This window comes from Eptesicus fuscus, chromosome 3 (assembly GCF_027574615.1).
Source record: "Eptesicus fuscus isolate TK198812 chromosome 3, DD_ASM_mEF_20220401, whole genome shotgun sequence".
In the NCBI taxonomy this organism is placed as follows: domain Eukaryota; kingdom Metazoa; phylum Chordata; class Mammalia; order Chiroptera; family Vespertilionidae; genus Eptesicus; species Eptesicus fuscus.
This window is the reverse complement of record NC_072475.1, coordinates 70,349,628-70,361,807: the sequence shown is the minus strand read 5'-3', so window position 1 is coordinate 70,361,807 and position 12,180 is coordinate 70,349,628. Positions and strand designations below refer to the sequence as shown.

The window sequence follows — 12,180 nt, the reverse complement described above, 5'->3', positions numbered from 1 at the left end:
CACCCAACCAACTGAGCCACACCAGCCAGGGTGGGAAGTTCTTGTTAAATGTGTGATTATATCTACATCTACATCTACAAGTATATGCACATCAATCTCTCTCTTATCTATATGGACCTAGCATCTCTACTACCTATTCTGACTCAGTTACTGAAGAGAGATTTCTGTACAGGAGAAAAGATCAGGATAATGAACATGCCTTGTTACTATGAGGACTTTATCCCAAAGAGGAACCCAATTGTAATGAGTTATGCATATTATATAGAGAATTCCTTTTGCCAAGTTACAGGGAAGCTTAGCACCTAGAAGTGGCTATAAACTCAAATGCTAGGTAGATCATTTTAGTGAAACTGACTGGGCATATTAATAGATAGTGGTGAAAGCTGTGACAAACTAGGAAGCACATTTTTTGTCTAGAGGGAGCAGCTGCTACTCAATAGCTGCCCAATAATCCCCCCAATCTTCCACCTTTTCAAAAGGAGGAAAAAAACCTAGATTTTAAAAAATATACAGAACACATCATGAATTTCTGTGTCATCCTTGTACAGGGGCCCTGCTAATCTTCTCTGTACCATTGCAATTTTAGTATATGTGCTGCTGAAGTAAGCACAATTATTTTTCAATTTTTGAAACATACCGTGGATACCATAAATGACTGTATTTGGCCCATGAACTTCTTGGAATTCATGGCCTACAACCAACACAGGCAGAGCTCCTTCCTTGTTCACTCTCTCTAGGGTTTTAATTAAACCTTAGTCCTTCGTGGTTTAACACCACAATGGTGAAGCAAGGCCTGCATAGAAGGAGTCAGCAAGCAAACTGCCCATCAGCTGGATCAGTGGTAGCAATCTTGGCTGCACATTGAAATCACTAAAATGCTGATATCTGGATTCTAATCCCAGAGATTTTGATTCCCCTCATCTGGGTTACCACCTGGGCATAGGAATTTTTTAAAGCTTCCAAGGAGATTCTAATCTGCAGTTGTGGCCAGGGAAGTGGGGAAGGGAAATTGAGTTTGCCCAATGCCTGGAGCAGCGGCTATTAATACATTCAGTCAGCAGTGGGAAAGTTCTGAAGTCTGGGGGTTCACACCAGCAATGAAAACATTTCATCTGAACACTTATAGATTAAATGCCTAAATAGGCAAAGATTTATACAATATTTTTAGACCATGTTTAATTCTTTCTTATTTTTAAGACAATGATTAAAATTTGCATAGACTCTGCAAGTTTTTGTTTTTACAATTTAATAAATGGTGTTTTTGCCTTACTTGGCTCTTTAAAGAAGAGGTGATAAAAGACTACTACAGGCGGTGTGAGATGAGGCAAAGTACTTATATAACTTCAGTGATATATGCTATTCTGGCCTATTGAGCTTTTCTTCCCTTCTTCTGGAAGCAGAACCCCTCTATGCTGTGAGGACCCCATTCTTAAGATTCAGGTGCGGCTGACTGACAATAGTTCTCTCCACTGCCTACCCCTCAATATACACCAAGTCAAAGAGGGTGTGTGTGTGTGTGTGTGTGTGTGTGTGTGTGTGTGTGTGTGCGCTCACGTGTGCATACACAGCTAGCCAAGCCTGCATTCCCCTGGCCAAAGTGATTAATGTAGGCAATGACTAAAGACTGTCTTCCATTTGCTATATGGGTGCTTGAGGTCAAAGAGAGGGGGAGAGGAGGGAGACGCTCTTTGGCATTGATAATTGTAAGAATAATTTAGGTTAGATTCATTTGTGTTCATCTATCCCAGCCTCAGAAAGGACAAAGAAGAGAATGAGGCCAACTTATAGAGACAAGCATACATGAGAGATCCAGAGATCTGATAACATCCTTTGAGCCCTGTACCCTGTAACCAGCTGTCTGAATGTTTGTTATGTGAGTAGAACTCCCTTTTCTACTTAAAGCTATTTTGAGCTAGGTTTCTGCTGTTGACTATTATGTTAGAATAGCATCCTCCTGGTATAAGAAGAGTCATCAATTTATTCTAAACCACAACACAGACACCTGCTAAAATGGAGCTTAGTTTAGGAGACAGGAAGGCAAGCTTTATTTTCCACACCCGATTAAAATTGTATCAGAAATACTCCAAGTGGAAAAATAAGCTGTACACCCATAAGACCAGATAGAACCTCAGGGGAGATAAGCTCTGATCCGGCCCAGCTTTATCCAGGATACAGGGCGTGAGAGACGAGCTCAAGGAGCATGAATAGAAGAAGGTACACACAGCATGTTGTTAACAGTTCTTATCTCTCACTGTTAATCCTCCCCAAACCAACCTATAAATTCAATGTAATTCTAATGGAAAATGCCAGCAGAGATTTTGTGGAAATTGACAAGTTGATTTTACATTTTCTATTGAAAGCCAAGGGTCAAGAATAGCTGAGATAATTAATTGAAAAAAAAAAGTAGATGCCAGATATCAAAATTTATTATAACACTACAGGGATTAAGAGTTTGGAATTGACGCAGGAATAGACAAATAGGTCAATGAACTAATTTTAGAATTACAGAAAAGCTGCAAAAATGGTACAAAGAATTCCCTTATATCTGTTACCCAACTACACCTGATATTACCATCTTATGATTGATTTTTAAAAGAAATTTTAAGCATTATATATGGAATTGTTTCTATTTTGTTTTAATTTGTGTGTGTTTTTTTTTCTTATTAAGTATGACCTTGAAAACTTTCTTTTGTGTCTGCTAATCAATTATCACTTGTATTATCTCCTTTGCAAATTTTTTATCCTGATAATTTCACAATCTTTGGAGTCTTAGTGTTTTTCTTATAAATTTTTCTGAACTTTTATATTTTGATGTGTTTGTTTGTTGTAACACTTGTACAAATGAAATCAACTTTTTATTTGCCTTTTAATTTTTGATCCAATAGTTCATATTTTTACAATTTTTATAGTATAAATTTTTAAGTATTTAAAAATCGTATTTTGAGAACAATTTTGCTCTCAACAGTGGCTTATCATTCTATTCTTTAAGAATATATTTTGAATTTTGAAAAGAGCCAGAAGTCATTTGCAGTCAAGTCAGGTAACCAGAATAAAGATACATATCATTTTGGTAAGAAAATAAATAAAACAAAAACAGAACCATGAGCCAGCTATGATGATAATATAATGGTAACATTGTGATTTTCTTGTGTGATTAAGAAACTGTTTAAAAGCCAATTTCAAATGCATTTTTTAAATGGCAGCATCAGTTGGAATTTATGCGCTCCCATGGAAACTAATTTGAAGGATAATAAAAAAATTATTTCCCCATCATTACTTTTGTGACAAAAGAAAGGGTATATGAAATAAAAGAAGCAGGGAGATTATTTAGGAGTTTGCTATAATCCAGGTGACAGATAATGGCAGCCAAAAGCAGGCTGGTAGTGTGGGAGGTTGTAACTTGGTAAAGAGAGGGGTTGAGTTCTGGATATATTTTTAATTAATATTCTTACATATATTGATCTAAATAATATATATTAAACTATGATCATAATATTTAAATTATCTTAATGGATTGCTATTAATGTTGATATTACATTTCTTAATGTCCTCATTAAAAGTGTAAAATGTTACCAAAACATAAAATTTATTATCAGAAAGTGTGACCATATGTGCTGGAGCAGAGACCAAGGGTGCAGTCTAATGATAAGACTTTTGCTGAAAATCAGTGAGGACTCATTGGCATTTTAAGAGCATGAAAAAAATCTTGAAGGTCTGTATAACTGACAGTTTGGGGCCCTGTTCCCTGTTGGCATTTTAAAAGTTTTGCCCATTCAGAGATAATAATTTATAGATGACTAGAGGCCCAGTGTATGAAAATTCATGTACTGGAGGGGGGGGGGGGGGGTCCCTCAGCCTGGCCTGCCCCCTCTCACAGTCTGGGAGCCCTCAGGGGCAGGAGGTAGCCCGGCGATCAGGGGAAGGCAATGCCCCCATCATACCTCTGCTGCTGCCACTGCCAGCAGTGCAAGCCTTGGCCGACCCTGGTTACCTGAGCCTCGGGCAGCCCTGGGCAGCTGGGCAGCTGCCATTCAAGGTTTGCCTATACCTCAGGCTGGCCCTGGGTGGCTGGGAGGCTCAGGGGACTAGGGGACTCCAGAGGCAGGTGCCCTAAGCGGCCAGACCCTCCTGGGGGCGGGTCCAGCAGTGCCGCGCATCTGCCACCCCAGCGGGGCTGAGGAGACTGGGTGTCACCATCTTGTGGCAGTGAGCACCGCCATCTTTAAGGGTGTGGCAGTCAATTAGTATATTCCCTCCTTATTGGCTGTGGGAGCTGCCATCTTTGTGAGGGCCTGATGGTCAATTAGCATATTCCCTCTTTATTAGATAGGATTGTATTCTCAGACCTCATTAGAAGGGCCAATTAAATGTGGCTTGAGATCCAAGGTATTAAAGTGTCTGGGACAAGTATGTAGCCTTTGTCTAGGGCAGAAAGGGAACTATTGCCTACGAAGTAACCTCATATATCTGAGGTCTTAAAAATTCTAATTAGAAGAACAATATGTACTAAGTAAATAATGTGCCAGGCACTATTTTATCCAATCGTATATTGATGGGCACTTAGGTTACTTCCACATCTTGGTTATTGTAAACCATGGTGCCATTTACAGAAATGCATATATCTCTTCGAATTAATGTTTTTTTATTTTTTCCAGATAATTACCCAGAAGTGGAATTGTTGGGTCACATGGTAGTTCTATTTTTAATTTTTTGAGGAATCTCCATACTGTTCTTACTCTATGAAGTAATTTAAATCTCATTTCCTGGGTGTGGAAATTCAGACTAATTGAGGTAAAATGACTCATCAAGGGTAATAGCAAATTTTGGAGGCAGGATTTAAATTAGTCTGCATACATGCAAATCCATGACCTTTTGCAATATCTTACAAATAAAGTATGTAGGACTCCATGGTTCTACGGAATTTAAAAGGTCAATGCTATAAGATAGAGTGTGGATGGATTCTGGCCTTCTTCAGGGCAACGATAGTGAATAATCCATTTGAATAGCTGTGGTTTCTATGCCTGGCCATAGACCACCTATCACTAACCTACCATTCTGTACATGATGAAGAGCAACTCACAATGAGAGGTGGGTACAAAAATAACAATGGAAGACATAGAGACAATAGGTAGCAACCTGAAACCCACTGGCCATAAAAGTCTTTAAAAATATGAATTTCCTGCAATTTGCATCACATACAATTTTTCTTAAATTTTGTTTCTAAGCAAATAACATTTTTGTGGTACTGAGTTGTCATTCCCTGCATTGTAAAGGAACCGAAGTGATTTTTCCTCCGCCTTGAGAGTTGAAGGGACCAAGACTCAGAGGGGTAAAGTGGCTTGTCCAAGGTCACAAGAATTCAGATCTGGATATAGTTCAGTGCTTTTTCCACCAAGCAGTTCTGTATCCCCAAATAATTATCTCAATATTATCAAGCATCTGATAAAACTTGGTATTCCCTGGGTTTAATTTGAATGTCCAATTTTGCATACCTACAGCTGTCTTCAGAAACAAACTTGGAATATTAAAAAAAAAAAAAAAAAGCTATTCTCTGTCCACACAATTTTAATGAGTTAGATTTCTTCAGCAAAAACCTAGCTTAGTTTCAAATGTCAAGATTTTTCTGTATTTCATTTTTATTATTAAAGGTTATTCTAATATAAGCAGGGGGCAGGGTACTGGGAGCGGAGCAAGCAGGCACTCATCTTGTTTCTTTAATGGACTAACTCTCCCTGTAGGCCTCGTCATTGTTTCTCAACCATAGAGTTAAATTCAAACAAATCATATTTCTGATTTATTTTCTTATCATATTATGTAACATATTTTGGAAAGAAAAATAAGGGAAATATTTGCCCCTCTTAAACCATTTCTCTGCTCCCACAGTCTATTAAACAGCAGTTCTATGTCAGTAGACAGTATGCTAGGTGGAATGTTCTTTGTCTGGGCCAGAAAGAATCAAGGCTTAATTGAAGGAGCAGCTGAACACCTGCCACTGACTTGAAGAAAAAGATGAACAATATGGATTAGAACCTGTTCTCATCCTGCACCAGCTGCCATTAGCATATTTCCTCTTTTTTTCTTCTTTTTTTTCTTTATATTTTGGACCAAAGAATCAGGCTATCTTCCTAGAACATCTTTAACTCTAACAGAGCGATTCCAGTAATATGATTTTAGTTGCTTTCACTTTTATAAGGTAAAAATTATTAGACCCTTTAATATTTTCTCTTTCATCTTTCTTTTTTAAAATAGTGTTTTTCCTTCAAAGCATAAAAGAATTGTAGCAGGGGGAGGAAAATATGTTACGACATCTAGGTTCTCTCTAGATGGTAATAATTCTTGTTGGGCCACTGCCCTTTGGTAAATGAGAATGACAGTCTCAGAAATTAATTAAAGCTTTTGAGGTTCTTCACACACTAGACTCTACTTGTCCTGGAATTCCTTACTTGAAATATTGCTCTAAAACCATTAAGGCAAAACACATGGAGTTCTGATTAAATTTTTAAAAATGCATTTTTAAAAAATCATTGGGCAGCAGGCTTTACTTAAAGGTTATCATGTGAAGGAAAAATAAATTTCCTTAAATAAAGACCATGTTTATTATGAACATCACTTCATATGCAGACTAGGACTGTTTCCTTGGACTGGGCTCATGATGCCAAGTTGCAGAGGAAAGCATGGAGAAGAAACTTGACTTCAGGGAGATATGAAGAGAAGAGACTTAAGGGAAACAATGTGGTTCTGTTTTCCAGCCTCTTTTTTTAAACCATGAATTAATCCAAATTATTTTGAACCTAAATTTTAGACTCATCTTCTTATCACCACCTTCAGCAAAACTATAGAGTAAATATTATTTTATTATCGGTTTTCTTATAACAAGCAACTAGTATCTTTACACTCTTTGTACCCAACAACCAATGTTCCTAAGAAGTTGACAAGGGTGTACTTTGTGGGCCTGCTGCCTTTCTTACAGGTAAGACGAGGCTATCCTTTGGAAAGGGAAGGATTCACGAGCCCTAAGGTCAACTTCAGAGGAGGTCGACATGGAGTGGGTGGGGTACAGTACATGGAACAGAGCTTAGAAATCTAAGAGGCAGCATCCAGGGAAAAACTAAAACCAAACCTGGGTAAACTAAACAAAGCAGTCATGATCCCAAAGCAGGTAATGGGAGGAGGAGGATCCAGGGAAGAGGCAACAGGGCAGCCGGAGCCTGGGGAAGCCAGATGACAACTACAGGGTTCAAAGCATAAGGTGGGAGGTGGGGTCTGGGGTAAAGCAGAGCTAAGATGCTGGTAATATGGGACCTAGGGGTGATGAGGTGTCCTTAAGGTGTCTATTTGACTCACCTGACCTATCCTAACTGTACTAGTAATTAGGATATAAACTCTCAACTCCAAACCCATCTTTCCGTATTCTGCTTTGTGAAGCTAGGCTGAGGTCATATTGACCCAATGGCTTCTTTGCCAGCTTTTTTCCTGTTAGCTAGGTTCAGCCCAAAGAGGATGCTAGAGGGGTATTACCAAGCATTAATTTTGGGGAAACAAAATTACTGAGTCCCGGCTACCAGACATAAAGTGAGCCAGGTCACTGGGCTATTCGGATTCAGCAAGCCCACTTGGCACAGTTCTAGAGTGAGTACTCAATGCATGTAAGGAAAGTGGCGGATGGTTCCTCACCCTAAATAGAGTTGACCCTTCAGTCAAAGTCCAGTATTAGCCAGGCTCCACTCAGGGAAACAAAAACCACTTTAGCTATTTTAAAGGGAAAAAAAAATAGTGCAAGGAATTAGTTAAAAGGACATTGGAGGACTAAAAAAGCAAGGGAGGACCCTGAAGTAACACCGAAATGGCAGGAAGCAGCTCCCACCCTAGGTGGGGGGAACAACGGGAAGAGGTTTGGGTTATTAGAACATAGAAGCTTGGAAGGGGGAGCTGGGACCCTGTGGAAAGGACACCAGGTGCCTCAGAGGAATGGGGCTGGAGAGGAGGGAGGCCTAAAATAAACTATCACTGCCAGAATGTGGTTGTTGCTAGGGCAAGACTGTAATGGTGTTTTTCTTTTCACTTTTGGCAAATGAGTAGAACTTTGTGTTATTAGAGTGGCAATGATCTTTCTCACATTTTTGTGATAATTTTATTAATCCTCACCAAGGATATGTTTTTATTGATTTTAGAGGGAGAGGAAGGGAAAAGGAGGGAGAGAGACACACACACATTGATGTGAGAGAGAAATGTTCCTGGGTTGCCTCCCATATGATCCCCAACCAGGAATGGAACCCACTACCTGGGTATGTGCCCTGATCAAGAATTGAACCTGCGACCCTCCAGTGCATGGGACAACGTTCCAACCAACTAAGCCATACCGGCCAGGGCTGTGATAGTTTTGTTTTAACATATTTTGTATTATATTGTGTACTTCTTTGTGAATCTCAAAATCTTTTGGAAAGCCCTAGAATATTTCTACCTCCGTCTATACTACTGTTGTCTTTATCTTCATCTATATATCTGTAACTTTTTTTACCTCCATTTAGTTTATTTTTACTGCATGTATGCCTCATCTACACCTCTGTGTATGCAATACTTTTATCCACATCTGTAACTGTGAGGGAGACAGGGACAGTAAACTCTGTCTTTATAGTTTCAATTGTGTGTTTTAACCCAAATTTGAATATAAAAGCATAATTAGGAAGCTTTTTACATAAAGACAGCTCACGAATGCTCTTCAACCTCCACCATGTTTCCAAAAGAAAGCCTTGCATTGAAAGATGTACTAATGGGCCTATGATATAATAGAACCCCAAACTTAAAAAGTCCTAACCCATCAAGAAATCTCATTCATCATTTCCTTTTTCAGAAAGGATATAAAAAATAAAATGTCAGAACTATAATGTCAGGACCATTTAAAATGTCAAGTTCTTGTTGCATAGCTTGGCTGTCTGCTGTTCTGATCAAACCTTCAACTGGCATAATAATTACAGGTGATGCATTGCATTTTCATGCACAACTGGACCCAGATTTATAGCAAATCAGACAGAAACATTCTCAGTGCTCAGCCTGAAATTTTCTCCTTTTTCTACATAGCTTAAGACTTTGCCATTGGAACAGAACATTAATACTGATTCAAGACATCATTTGGGCCAGGAATGAGAAAGAAGGGCAGAAAGAAAGTTTCTCAATAAATCAGAACATAGTCATTTGTAATATACAGATGCAACAAGAGCCAAGAGACAGTAAACACGTTTACCAAATGCATGTTTAATCTAAGAAGAGTGCTAAATTGTGGAGACACTGCCTGGATCATCTAGTTCTATTTCAGATGCCGGTTATTTTAGTTGTGTAAGGAAACATACATGTAAGCTCTATTTTGAACTAATAGATATGGAGACAGCTCTTCAGTTTAATTGTCGTATTCTGATCTGCTCAGAGAATACTAATGTCTAAGCAGAAAAATAGCAATGCTTCTGTCTAGGATCTTTATGGAAATCTCCATGGTAATTAAGATGAGTGATGTATTCATAAACTGACACCAATTATAATAAAATCCTGAAATCAATAACATGTACATGGGGGGAATTTCATTTATTCTTAATTGAGATCTGGGAAAGGCACTTTGTCGTTGGCCTTCCATTGACAAGCCTTGTTAGATGGTTTGAAGGAAGCCTTCTCCCATGTCTGCCTTCTTCCCATTACAGATAACTTTCAGTACATTGGAGAAGTCAAAGCTCTCAAAAACGACCTCCAGAAGATCCTGATCTTTTTCTGTACCACTGATAAATTATTCTAAAGTCAATTCTCCTGGAAAATAATAAACAAACAATAAGAGGCTTTGTCCATACTACTCACTGGCATATACAATATAGTCACTGGTATTATTATTGACATACTTCTTTTGACATAATTTTACCTCAACCAGACTCTAAATTCTTTGAATATTCTTATAAAGAAAAGCATTCGATGGAAGGGTTGGTAGTGAAAATAAAGATGATGAATGCATTCCATTTTTATTTTGGGTTGGGAATAAAAGATAAAGCGCCCATGAACGCATATGCATTCACATCTTTACACAGTATTGATTACTTAGCCATTAATCTTGAAGATATACAAAGTAATAAAAGCATAAAGATTGAAGATTTCTAAGATCTGGAGGAAATAGTTGTGTGCAAGGCTGTTTTCAGTGTTCTTCTCTCTGAGAAAAATATTCTACATTGTCCAAAGCTGGGAAGAAGGTTAAACATTTATTCATTCCACATATAATTATAGGTCATTAGTTCTCCTCTTCTGTTCTGATTTTTTATTCCTAATATTATTACCTTGACTTAAGCCTTAGCCTATGCTGGCCAGTCTGATGCTATAAAAACACTATAGACCCTTGAGTACTTGCTGCCATACTTTTCCACTAACCTCATCCCACAAGACAACTTTTCAACATTTTGGTGGAGATGGGGTGGGGCCCTCTGTTGCCTTAAATTATCCTAATATATAAAAACCCAGGGTCCATAATGACTGACCGGAGGCTCCAACGAACATCAGAAGTCAGTCCTGCTCTCAGTGCTGGGTTGCTGTGGCAACCCAGCACTGACTGCCGAGGGGGCTACGGATCAGGCCCGGAGAGAGGCCCAAAGAGAGATGCAGGGTCTGATCCACAGCCTCCGTGGTAGCTGTTGATCAGCTATTGCTTCTCTCTTTCTCTCCAGGCTTCGCCAGCAGCATGCCTCTGTTTCTTTCCAGGCCTCTGAGGGGGCCAGATCAGCCCCGACTCTCTGATCAGGCCCAGAGATAGGTCTGGAGATGCTGACTGGCATAGAAACCAACCAATCAGAACCAAATCTGGGTGATCTGTGAGGAGCCAATGGCTGCCCAGGAGGCGGAGCTTTTGACATTGACTGGCATAGAAACCTACCAATCAGAACCAAATTGGCCAGCAGGGGAAGGCAGTTAAGGATGAGATCAGGCTGGCAGGGGAGGGCAGTTAGGGGTGTTCAGGCAGGCAGAGACAGTTAGGGGTGATCAGGCCGGCAGGGGAGGGCCGTTGGGGGTGAGATCAGGCCAGCAGGGGAGGGCAGCTGGGGGCAATGAACTGGCAGTCAGACATCCCCCAAGGGGTCCCAGATTGGAGAGGGTGCAGGCTGGGCTGAGGGAACCCCGCACCATACACGAATTTTGTGCACTAGGCCACTAGTTTGTATTATAATTATGAGCAGATTCAAGTGAAGGAGTACAGATGCAATTTATTATTTCAAAGAGATTGTACCCAATAGAGTTTTGGCTGAGTGGAAGGTCAGCCAAAGACAAGTACATTCAGTAACTAGAAGATGTGCACTTGGGACAGAAAGTCAGCAGAGACTGAAATCAGGTGTTACACTGTACCTGTACTTTTTAATGATAAGGACAAATATCTAAAATACAACCATGGTGCCCAGCCAGTGTGACTCAGTTGGTTGAGCATTGTCCCATTCACTAAGAGGTCACTGGATTGATTCCTGATTAGAGCACATGCCCTTGTTGCAGGCTCAGTGCCGATAGGGGGCATGCAGGAGGCAGCCATTCCAATCATTCCCTCATATCAATGTTTCTATCTCTGTCTCCCTCCCCCTTCCTCTCTCTATAAAATCAATACAAGCGTTTTAAAAATAAAAATACCATAGTGATTCAAATATAAATAAGGATGAATCATCACATTCTCATAATATACATTTTTCTTTCACTGGCAAAATACTACAATACATTTTCTAGAGGGAAATCTAATCTTTGCTCCATATGTTTTCCTTATGCCAAAAAGTCTGTGCAAAACCCTAGTTAACAGTGGGTAGGAACAGAATTCCCTATGTCTTACAGGGAATGTACAAGTGAGAAATAAACCAATATGAAGTAGAGAAAACTGAAAATAAAAAAGTGGGGGGAGTGTGTGGGTGGGGAGTATCACACAGGTGAAGAGAAGGGGTGGGGAGGGGGGAGAACCACAAGAAACAATAGAATAACTGTCCTTTGCAAAGGAAATTCACACCTGCTAAATTCTCAGCCCAAGAGATTTTTCAAATGAGCAAAAGGGAAGTGGGAGTGGAGATAGGAGAGCTGAAGTAGATTTTTGACCACCCAGTTGTCACACTTCTGTTTCACTGCTGGCCGTGGAAGAAGCATGTCTGCAGGGCGGGTGTATAGTCACCAAGTTGATTAAAAAGCAAT

The 12,180-nt window shown here is 39.6% G+C and overlaps 1 non-coding gene across 1 annotated transcript; it reads right to left on the bottom strand.

Moving 5' to 3' along the window:
- Positions 1-503: 503 nt before the first annotated feature.
- Positions 504-610, bottom strand: LOC114233425 (U6 spliceosomal RNA). The gene has a single exon (XR_003619568.1). It is a non-coding gene; the product is annotated as a U6 spliceosomal RNA (small nuclear RNA).
- Between the last annotated feature and the right edge of the window lie 11,570 nt (positions 611-12,180).